Source organism: Eurosta solidaginis, chromosome 4 (genome assembly GCF_040869045.1).
Source record: "Eurosta solidaginis isolate ZX-2024a chromosome 4, ASM4086904v1, whole genome shotgun sequence".
NCBI lineage: Eukaryota > Metazoa > Arthropoda > Insecta > Diptera > Tephritidae > Eurosta > Eurosta solidaginis.
Window position 1 is genome coordinate 130,230,111 of NC_090322.1, and position 12,736 is coordinate 130,242,846.

The 12,736-nt window shown below is 39.7% G+C and overlaps 1 protein-coding gene across 1 annotated transcript in view; it reads right to left on the reverse strand.

Annotated features, from left to right (window-relative positions):
• Positions 1 to 12,736, reverse strand: part of LOC137250331 (uncharacterized) — a 316,174-nt gene that overhangs the window by 252,459 nt on the left and 50,979 nt on the right. The window lies entirely within an intron of this gene.

The following is a 12,736-nucleotide window of genomic DNA, read 5'->3' on the forward strand; positions in this document are numbered from 1 at the left end:
GTAAACTAGAGTCAGCTATACAACCGCCGGTATGGCACCATCGGTTTCCAGGCGTAAAGGTCTTTCTGGTCCGTTCTTGAGTTAAGTCGCCCGGTGTTGTAATTGGAGTGTTAAGAGGGACTGCACAATGGGAGTCCATGCGATACTCCTTAACATCTCCGATAGCCCCATCAATTTAAGCTGTATTCAGCATGACGCGGTGGAATTATATTTATGCTCAGCTGTCTGGCTTTTTAAATATGTTAGTCGTTTTTAATTTCCGTTTAAGGCATTCCTACGCTTAAATCTAATTCGCGTAGGCATTGCGATTTCTCGAGTAAAAACCCATCCAATATGAATTTTGACGTGCAATACTAATTTGTCTAATTATAGCTGCACTGGTTAAATCTGCCTTTTAAAATTGACTAAGTATGGCAGACTTTATAAGCACAGGCAGACAAATCGAAATGTTCACCTATACATGGTGAGTCACTAAGTGTTTTACATTGTCAAGCCACGTGGCTTCTAAATAAATTTTATTTTGTCAGGACCGGCCAGTACATACTAACCTAACCTTCTGTCATTCTCCTGGGGTTGATTCTAGTACTGTAAATGTAATGAAAATTGTTACCCAGTTCGCTTTCACCCAAACTAAGACTTTCTTACTTTTTGTAAATTCCAAAATTTGCAATTTTTAGAAAAATCTCCAATTTCTGTGTATTCTAAGAAACTGATATGAAAATATCCCTGTTGTCCTAGCAGTGGTGATATAACCAATTCGATAAGCACTTTCTCATGGCCCTATTACCATGCCCATTATCAAGCCTTTGCAGTGGATAATTTCTCGCATTACGTTTACAATGTTGCGTATGTTGAGGAAATGTGTAACCCAATGTTTGCGGTGTATGGCAGGACGCCGTTGCTGAAAGGGCAGGTGTGTGACATTTCTCAAGGTGTCTGCTTTTCTACGTGTGGCAGGACGCCACCTCCAATGACATGCCAATGTTAAAAGAACGTATAGTGTATATAGACGAGGTTTGTCCCTGCTATAACGGGTATAAGAATTATCATGTATAGTTGCAGATCTGCAGAACTAAAGGGACATTAAGGCCCTTGGTCAGCTCCAACGAGTATAAACTTAGTATTGCTTATTACTTCCATCAACGAAATATGCCACAGAAACGCATCCGCTTCTAATTGTGCACCCTTTACTTTCTTTTTGACTTAAGTTTGTATTTGTTTAATTACGGGACATTTGAACATGTTCTAAAATTAGTGTATGTCTACGACAAAAGAAATCTTGACATTTCCATCAAGACATCATTGTCATGCCTGTAATCAGGGGAATACCATAAATTATAATTAAAGCATTCGGCACACACCGTTAGAGACTTTGTCGCCAAGTACTTACGTTCCCGCCTGTGGACGAAGGTCTCGCCACTATCCGAATAAAAACGGAATGGTTTAATGTATTATTCATCTGCACCGAAGTACCGGCTGAGGAGAAGGACGACGAGGTGAAAGACGCATTCTAGAACGCGCATACTAGCGCTGCCCCCGTCATGATATAAAAGTCGGGTTAAGCTACTTGACCAACAGGGAGGGCAAATAAGGAGTTGTTGGACCCACGTTTGGAAAGTCCAGCCTTGACAGTAAAACCTGCCCTAGCGGACTGATGCTGGCAGGTACTCGAAACATGGATAGACGGATAAGAAGCGTACAGTGTTTTAGATGTGCGCACGATTCGAGGGCCTAACATCGACTCGGATCACTATCTCCTCACAGCTGAAATAAGTGCCCGCCTCTGTGCAGTTATGGGCAGAAAGAAAAATACACGACTCCCACACCTTCTCCCTGAGAGCACACGCCAATCCAACGGAATGCAGGGGTAGTAGGAGCATATCTCTAAAACACTTCGTACCGCCGCCGAGGAAAAAAATTGGTCACAGGCGACCCCGTAAAAGCAATTAATACAATGAAGAAACACGTGCTGCAACCGAAAGGTTGGTTTTGCCGGCCGTGTCGAGCATGCATAATGATTGGGTAAGGAACAGAGCATCTACAATATATCGCATCTCGTCCAACGCTTGACTCGGCGGGCGAAGTTTCCTTATCTCTGTTTTGTATCAACGTTCACATTCTCTGTGGCACACTGTACTTAAATAGTTCCGCAATATCATTGCTCCATCAGTTCACGGGGGTCTACATTCTATAGCATGTGCTTTCATTTCAAATGCCCAAGGGCGATCACATTGAAGTTGAAGATACAGTTAAACTGCAGTGGGTTAACTGGCAAGATCACGGTGATAGTCCTTTTTATATAGACTAAACTAACGGGCTGCCACCGTGGTGTGATGGTAGCGTGCTCCGCCTACCACACCATATGCTCTCAGTGATAACTCATCTGCCTTGCAGATGCCGTTCGCAGTCGGCATAAGATATGTAGGTCCCTTCCGGCCAATTTGTAGGGGAAAGCGAGAGGAGCACGATGCAAATTGGAAGAGAAGCTAGGCCTTAGATCTCTTCGGAGGTTATCGCGCCTTACATTTTATTTTTTTAAACTCACGGCAAGATCTGCTCTGCAGACCTGCTCTGGGCACAACGGTCATAGAAAAGATCGTGAGAGCGGAAATGTAGGCGGAATCGCCTTTATTCCCCACCACTCAGAGCAACATAACCTATTTGATCCCGACATCGGCCGTAGGGACAGTGTCCTGGAACGTCAAGCCATATCTGTCCGGTCAGGCGATGCCAATTTAGAAATTATCAACATCTGCATCCCTCCTGTCACCTGCTTCCCCAATGGATACTGCCCTGTCTACTGAGAATCGCATTATTTTAGGCGCTTTTTATACCCACCACGATCTGGGGCGTTCTGATCTACAGCCAAAGAGCGGGGGTGAGATGTTGGCGGACCAAATAGAGGAAAATACGTTCTGCACGATAAACGGGAACACCCTACACGTATGGTAGGAAGCTGTCATAGTTTGCAAGACATCTCCATCGTAAGAGCAGGACTTGTTAGCTGCGTCAACTGGCAGCCAATAGTAACATTGGCATTCGACCACCTACCAATACTCCTCTCGCTCGAGCGATCAGCCGAATCCATCACTTTTGAAAAATGTACTTTCAAAAAAGTAAAGCGGGAAGATTACAAAACGTGTACAGATAATCACCTTGCTGCCCTCCTAATCCCGGCTGATTTCCGTAAAGGGAAAAGTGCTTTCCGCAAGTCCATTGAATCCGCGTCGGCTCGTTTTATTTCCGGAGGCCGCAACATTAGCTCCAAGTAAGGAGCATTAGCCAACGCATCAATGGGAGTAGCATTAAAGGATTGTAACATATCTGCCGGTATAGGTAAGCTATGGTCTACCATTATATATCCATTGCCTTTGGCGATAAAGTGCTATCGGAGGCGAAGAAATGTGCGAGAGCTTTTTGCCGGCAATGTGTAATGCATTCTTCGGTTGAATCCTATAAACGGCATGCCGTCAGACACGCACATAAGCACAAACATAGCGCGTCTACTATTACCATCACCATAATAGAGATTAAAGAAGCCATCAAACATGCTAAAACATCCAAAACAGTAGGCTCAGTATAGCCATGCCGATGCTTAAAAACTTTGGCAAAGAAGGATTCAAATATCTAGCGCATGTCTTTAACCAATTTTTGTCCACCTTCATCATCCCCGGAAAGCGGAAAATCACGAGGGCGGTGCCGTTTCCAAAGCGTTGAAACCCAGCTAAAGTCCGATATCTCGCCTAACGCCTGTAGCCAATGCACTGAAAGCAATTCTGCTTCCCTATTTCACCGCAAACTTGCATCTTGCCAGTCATCAGCATGGCTTTCGAAAACTACAAAGCATTACCACGGTTTTTAATGCCATCAACACACAGATAAATTGCGGATCGATTAAAAAACCCCACCACAGAACAGTACTAGTAGCACTAGACTTATCAAAAGCTTTTGATACAGTCAACAATGGCACGTTACAGCAGGACTTTAAAGGGTTCCCTCTTCCTCCTAGTCTCAAAGGGTGGACCGCAAATTATTAGTCTGTTACACTTCTGTTGAAACTGCCAGTTTCCTTGGTCTCCCGTTAGAGGATATTGATGACAATTTGTGAGTAGTAGCACCTATTCTATGGGGTGAAGCAGTGCTACAACAACAACTGCATAGCTCAAAAGGACATGAGGAGGAATTATAGAGCTTACTTACTTACTTAACTTAGAGCTTACTTACGCTTAATCGTTAAAATGATTAGGGCCGTCCAATTGGTCGCACCAGGTGAGCTTAATTTGCTTTCCAACTGGTCCTTCCAGCGGAGTGGGCCGCCCTCTTCCTCTGCTTCTATAGGCGGGTTTCGATAAAAATAATTTCTAAGCGGGAGCGTCACCTTTCATTCGCATAACATGGCCTAGCCAGCGTAGCAGCTGCCTTTTAATTCGCTGGACTATGTTGATGCCTGTGTAAAACTCGTACAGCTCATCTTTAAGTCTTCTTCGGTACTGGCCATCGCCAACGCGTAGAGGTCCATAAATCTTTCAAAGAACTCGAATACCCCTGGAGCTGCTTCATGTAATGTTGTCATGGTCCATGCTTCTGCACCATATACTAGGACTGGTATGATAAGTGACTTGTAGGGCATGTTGAGAGAGGACTTTACTTTTCAATTGCCTACCTAGTCTAAAGTAGAATTTATTGGCAAGAGTGATTCTTTGCTGGATTTCATATAGAGCTACTCATATCAAAAATAATGAACTTTAGAAGGATTGAGAAAAAATAAGTTTAGTAAAACCCCCTCAACAACTTTGCAACTCTTTGTTTCTTGTAAATTGTCGTACACCCTAGATTCTAGTACATAAGTACAGCAGTTTCTTGATTTTACGAACACCATCGTTGCAGGGTTTGTTTGTAAAATCGATTTTTTCGTAAAATGGAGTACCATAACATTTTTCATATATTCTTCATTAAAATAGCTAAAATAACCAGAGAAAGAACACGTGTTTTTTAAAACTTGTTTTACTCAAATAACAAGTGCAAAATAAAATTAAAGAAAAAAAAACTTTTTTAAAAATAAGCTTTTATTATTGGTTAATAAAATTAACTAATAAGTAAACAAGTAAGGAAGGTTAAGTTCGGGTGTAACCGAACATTACATTCTCAGTTGAGAGCTATGGGACAACATAAAGGAAAATAACCATGTAGGAAAATGAACCGAGGGAAACCCTGGAATGTGGTAGTATGACATGTGTATCAAATGAAAGGCATTAAAGAGTATTTTATGAGGGAGTGGGCCTTAGTTCTATAGGTGGATGCCGTTTCGAAATATCGCCATAAAGGTGACTCTAGAATGTATTTGTACGATATGGGTATCAAATTAAAGGTATTAATGAGGGTTTTAAAAGGAAGTGGTGGTGGTTGTATAGGTGGTCGACTTTTCGAGATATCGCCATAAAGGTGGACCAGGGGTGACTCTAGAATGCGTTTGTACGATATGGGTATCAAATGAAGGGTGTTAATTAGTATTTTAAAAGGGAGTAATCCTTAGTTCCATAAGTGGACGCCGTTTTGAGATATCGCCATAAAGGTGGACCAGGGGTGACCCTAGAATTTGTTTGTACAATATGGGCATCAAACGAAAGGTGTTAATGAGTATTTTAAAAGGGATTGGGCCTTAGATCTATAGGTGGACGCCGTTTCGAAATATCGCCATAAAGGTGGACCAGGGGTGACCCTAGAATTTGTTTGTACAATATGGGTATCAAAAGAAAGGTGTTAATAAGTATTTTAAAAGGGAGTAATCCTTAGTTCCATAAGTGGACGCCTTTTTGAGATATCGCCATAAAGGTGGACCAGGGGTGACTCTAGAATGCGTTGGTACAATATGGGTATCAAAAGAAAGGTGTTAATGAGTATTTTAAAAGGGAGTAATCCTTAGTTCCATAGGTGGACGCCGTTTCGATATATCGCCATGAAGGTGGGCCAGGGGTGACTCTAGAATTCGTTTGTGCAATATGGGTATCAAACGAAAGGAGTTAATGAGTATTTTAAAAGGGAGTGGGCCTTAGTTCTATAGGTGGACGCCTTTTCGAGATATCGCCATATAGGTGGACCAGGGGTGACTCTAGAATGAGTTTGTGGTGGTAGTTGTATATGTGAAGGCGGTTTCCAGATATCGACCAAAATGTGGACCAGGGTGACCCAGAACATCATCTGTTGGATACCGCTAGTTTATTTATACATGTAATACCTGCCAAGATTTTAAGGGTTTTTTATTTCGCCCTGCAGAACTTTTTCATTTTCTTCTACTTAATATGGTAGGTGTCACAACCATTTTATAAAGTTTTTTCTAAAGTTATATTTCGCTTCAATAAAACAATCCATTTACCTTACCATGTTTCATCCCTTTTTTCGTATTTGGTATAGAATTATGGCAATTTTTTCATTTTTCGTAATTTTCGATATCGAAAAAGTGGGCGTGTTCATAGTCGGATTTCGTTCATTTTTCATACCAAGATAAAGTGAGTTCAAGTAAGCACGTGAACTAAGTTCATTAAAGATATGTCGATTTTTGCTCAAGTTATCGTGTTAACGGCCATGCGGAAGGACAGACGGACGACTGTGTATAAAAACTGGACGTGGCATCAACCGATTTCGCCCATTTTCACAGAAAAGAGTTAAGGTCATAAAATCTATGCCCCTACCAAATTTCAAAAGGATTGGTTAATTTTTGTTCGACTTATGGCGTTAAAAGTATCCTAGACAAATTAAATGAAAAAGGACGGAGCCACGCCCATTTTGAAATTTTCTTTTATTTTTGTATTTTGTTGCACTATATCATTACTGGAGTTGAATGTTGACATAATTTACTTATATACTGTAAAGATATTAAATTTTTTGTTAAAATTTTACTTTAAAAAATTTTTTTTTTAAAAGTGGGCGTGGTCCTTCTCCGGTTTTGCTAATTTTTATTAAGCGTACATATAGTAATAGGAGTAACGTTCCTGCCAAATTTCATCATGATATCTTCAACAACTGCCAAATTACAGCTTGCAAAACTTTTAAATTACCTTCTTTTAAAAGTGGGCGGTGCCACGCCGTTTGTCCAAAATTTTACTAATTTTCTATTCTGCGTCATAAGTTTAACTCATCTACCAAGTTTCGTCGCTTTATCTGTCTTTTGTAATGAATTATCGCAATTTTTCGGTTTTTCGAAATTTTCGATATCGAAAAAGTGGGCGTGGTTATAGTCCGATATCGTTCATTTTAAATAGCGATCTGAGACGAGTGCTCAGGAACCTACATAGCAAATTTCATCAAGATACCTTAAAACTTACTCAAGTTATCGTGTTAACGGACGGACGGACATGACTTAATCAAATTTTTTTCGATCCTGATTATTTTGATATATGGAAGTCTATATCTATCTCGATTCCTTTATATACATATGTACAACCAACCGTTATGCAATCAAACTTAATATACTCTGTGAGCTCTGCTCAACTGAGTATAAAAATAAATTGACTGTAAAGAAATATAACACTTTATGAGTTCATTGTAACCTTTAACGATAATTAGGTTTTTCGTCTGCAACAAAAAATTCCATATTGTACATAATTATATATTTTTAACATTAAAACTTTACTTTTTATTTAATAATTTGGGAAAAATTTAAACAACGTGACATCATGACGGACAAGGCGACAGCTGTTTCGTTTATACCTTGTAAATCTCTTCAAAGCCTTTTCTCCCGGGAGTGGGAGTCGAACCCGTACTCCTACGATAGTTGAAATGGTTACAAACGCATTCAGCTACGTCATGCCTTAGTTGTTGTAAAGTTTTTCCCAATTTCCTTCTTTTGCATATATTCTTCTACACATCACATACTTCGTATGTAAATTATGTGTTGAAGTTATGCATGTTTCTAAGGCAGTTACAGAGAAACTTGGTATTGTTGCTATTTTTGTTCTATTTATAGAACTACAATGAATTAACCGAATGTTGTCTCTTCGTATGAGTTAATCGGGGATTGCCCGTATTGCTTTAAATGTATGGAAACATTTACTTCAAGCAATTTTTAATTTTATAATTTATTTAATAATTTGGCATCAGGACGGACAACTCTTTTAACTATTTAAACTTTTTTAAAAATAAGCTTTTATTATTGGTTAATAAAATTAACTAAAAAGTAAAAATAAATTGACTGTAAAGAAATATAGCACTTTATAAGTTCATTGTAAACTTTAACGAAAATTAAGCTTCTTCGTCTGCGACAAAAAAATTCCATTTTGTACATAATTATATATTTTTAACATTAAAATTTTAGGACTGTGATATAAACTGTAAAATTTAATAATTTAGGTGTAAAGTTTTAATAATTATTTTTTTAATAATAAAAATATTAGTAAAGTTTTAATGTTAAAAATATGTAATTATGTATAATATTGTCACGGATATTAGCATCACTAAGCTATACTATCACTAAGGCGATGCAAAGGCCATGCTAAGCGATATTTACGTCAATAATCAAATCATGTATACACATATATAAGGCAACCGAGAGATGTCACACACAGATGCATTTACTTATACACCTATGTGTGCGCGAGAGACTGTAAACTACAAACATTCACATCAATAATTCAATCATTATGTCCACACATATGTAGGTACACGCAGCTGAGAAGCAACGCACAACCATATGCAGACATCTTATTTGAGATGCTCCTAAATGTAGGCAATTATAATTGTGGAAGTGTCGCTCACACATACAAGCATGGGGTATGAGAGAAGCTATAAAATCGTGCAATTTTAGTTATAGCTGAGAAGTTTGAGAGCTCATGGACAATGCTAGCAGATTGTAGAAGATGCGAACGAGGAAACCACAGAGTATAAAAGGCCGCAGATGTAGAGGCGCTGGAATTCAGTTTGATTTGAGTTGTCAAGCAGTTACGACTAAGACGATATCTAGCAAGCAATAGCAGTATTATTTTGAAATTCAGTTTCATTTAAGCTATCAGTTTGGTTATTAAGCTATTCGTTGCACAGTTTGAGTGTTATTGTGAAGTATTTTAATAAAGGTCATTTTTCCATTATTCAATACTGGAGTTATTTATTCAACAGTTTAGCGATACGAACTTAGCAAAAGGGCAAATAAGAGGATTTGCAGCAAATTCGTTACAATTGGTGTCAGAAGAGGAATTGTTGAATAAATTTCAGAGGACTACAAGGACATTTCAAAGTTCAGTGAATTGAAGATCCAGCAACTGAAGAAGGAGTTGTAGAGCCGTGGATTGAATACAACCGGCAATAAGATCGAACTTCAAGCACGGCTACGAGAGGTAATGGAGTTGGAAGGAATTGATGTGGACAAGTATGTCTTTTATCCCGATGTGGAAGAGCCAGCGACTAAACTGGAAGAGAAGATAGAGACTCCGAATCCATTGGCGAGTGTAGACACTAACACGATACTAGCAGTGCTGAAGCAAATGTCGTCACAAATATCAACCGATATGTCAACACAGCTCGAAGGGCAAAAGACAGATATAACATCTCAACTGGAATCGCAGGAGACACGCATAACATCCAAGATGGAAAAACAACTAGAATCACAGGAGAACCGTATAACAGCGAAGATTGAATCACAGGAGACACGTATCTCAGAAATGTCGTCAGAAATGACATCTAAAATAGAAGCACAAGAGGCACGTATATCAGAAATGTCGACACAAATTTCAGCACAGGTATCATCGCAGATCTCTGCACAACTAGAATCGCGTATGGAAGAGAAACTAACGCAGTTTCAGGAAGGGTTCAGTGGTCGACAAGATAAAATGGAGGCCGAGATAGATGCTTTGAAAGATCGGATTCAGGAGTTACAATTGAACTGTCCAATCACTTGAACGTCTACTCTGAAGGTAAAATCCCCAACGTTTGATGGTTCTGTTCCATTCCAGGTATTTAAGCTCCAATTTGAGAAGACGTCGGCAGCGAACAACTGGAATGCTGAAGATAAAGTTGCAGCTCTGTTCGTGGCATTGAAAGGGCCAGCAGCCGAAATCCTACAGCCGATTCCCGAAGGAGAGCGGAACAACTATGAAGCATTGATGGCCGCTGTCGATAGACGTTATGGAAGCGAGCATAGGAAACAGATATTCCAAATTGAGTTGCAAAACCGTCACCAAAGAGCGATGAGACATTGCAAGAGTTTGCCTCGGATGTTGAAAGGTTGGCACGTTTGGCAAATGCGGACGCACCCGTGGAGTACACCGATAGGGTAAAAACCCAGAGTTTTATAAATGGCATACGGGACGTAGAAACGAAGCGAGCGACATATGCAAACCCAAAACCTACATTCGCAGAAACGGTATCCCATGCACTGACTCAAGAAACAGCATTGCTTCTGTGTAAGCCAGTTTACAAAGCACGCCGTGTGGAGGTAGAAAGGCCAGAGTGGGTAGACGCAATATTGGAGGTGCTGAAAGGGTCGCAAAAGCGGAGTGAAAAAGTTATCAAATGTTTCAAATGCGGGAAGTCCGGTCACATTGCCCGTCATTGCGATCTTGGTCCTAATAGTTCCAACAATGGGGATGGCCGTAAACGCAAAGCTGGAGGAAATGATCAAGATCATGTCGGATGTAAAGAACGAAAAATTGCCCCGGCTATTGAATGTCCTGTGATATCTGTGTCGCAAATTGGAAGGAAATCAAGCAGTCTTACCATCAGAGGGAATGTGGATGGCAAGGAGCGTGTACTGACTGTAGATACGGGCGCATCTCATTCCTTGATCCCATCTGACTTGGTCAACAGGAGAGTAAAACTGTTACCTGGAGCGAGGTTGCGTACGGTCACTGGCGAGTATAACCAAGTCCGGGGAGAAGTGATATGTGAAGTCTTAATTGGGAAGGTCATGGTTTTACACAAATTCGTTATGGCGGAGATTGTTGATGAAGTTATATTGGGAGTGGATTTCTTGCTTGACCATGACATCAAGATCGATATGCAGAGAAGGGTGATGCATTATGAGAACCAAGATGTGCCACTTAACTTCAGTTTGGAAAAAGGGTTCAGCAGTAAGCGAATGCTGGTGGAGGAGATTCGACAGAGACCACGAAAGTCAAGGAAAGTAGATCGAGCAAAGGTTGATGGATCGAATGGGCGAAATCAAAAGTACCTGCGAGAAAAACGCTGGCATTGACAAACCCTAATGGAGGCACTAAAACGACTGAAAGAATTTTCCAGAAAGGATGCAAGGGTGGTTGCAAGCCAGCGCGTACTACTGTTGTGAAACGTCAAGACGATACTGATGATGCAAAGTCAATCCGTCAAGATCAAGCTCTGCGAAGTAGTTCTTCATTGGCCAAGCAAAAGAGTGCGAGGGAACGATCCAAGATAATGAGTAATAAGATAAAATACAGGTACGACAACAAGAATAATTCGGAGGGTTTCTTGGAGGGAAATTTGGTACTGTTGTACAACCCTCGCCGGCGGAAAGGTGTTCCTTCCAAATTTTGGTGCAGTTGGGAAGGCCCGTACAAAGTTGTAAAAAGGATCAGTGATGCCATATACCGCATACAAACAATGTGGAAACCACGAAATAGAAGGGTGGTTCGTTTGGAGAGGCTAGTAGCGATGAGATCAAGAGATTCGTCTGTTCGGGACGATCAGATTTAGGTGGAGGGCAGTGTCACGGATATTAGCATCACTAAGCTATACCATCACTAAGGCGATGCTAAGGCCATGCTAAGCGATATTTACGTCAATAATCAAATCATGTATACACATATATAAGGCAACCGAGAGATGTCACACACAGATGCATTTACTTATACACCTATGTGTGCGCGAGAGACTGTAAACTACAAACATTCACATCAATAATTCAATCATTATGTCCACACATATGTAGGTACACGCAGCTGAGAAGCAAGGCACAACCATATGCAGACATCTTATTTGAGATGCTCCTAAATGTAGGCAATTATAATTGTGGAAGTGTCGCTCACACATACAAGCATGGGGTATGAGAGAAGCTATAAAATCGTGCAATTTTAGTTATAGCTGAGAAGTTTGAGAGCTCATGGACAATGCTAGCAGATTCTAGAAGATGCGAACGAGGAAACCACAGAGTATAAAAGGCCGCAGATGTAGAGGCGCTGGAATTCAGTTTGATTTAAGTTGTCAAGCAGTTACGACTAAGACGATATCTAGCAAGCAATAGCAGTATTATTTTGAAAGTCATTTTCATTTAAACTATCAGTTTGGTTATTAAGCTATTCGTTGCACAGTTTGAGTGTTATTGTGAAGTATTTTAATAAAGGCCATTTTTCCATTATTTAATATTGGAGTTATTTATTCAACAGTTTAGCGATACGAACCTAGCAAAATGGCAAAAAGAAGATTTGCAGCAAATTCGTTACAATATGGAATTTTTTTGTAGCAGACAAAGAAGCCTAATTTTCGTTAAAGGTTACAATGAACTTATAAAGTGCTATGTTTCTTTACAGTCAATTTATTTTTACTTTTTAGTTAATTTTATTAACCAATAATAAAAGCTTATTTTTAAAAAAGTGTTTTTTTTTCTTTAATTTTATTTTTTACTTTTTAGTTCGTTTTATTAAGAAGTAATAGAAGCTTGTTCTTAGAAAAGCTTTTTTCTTAAATTTAATTTAAATATGGTTTTTTTTTTTATTTTTAGTAGGGTAAAATATTGTTTAAATTAGTTATGTAATCTTTACTTAGTTATTTTTAA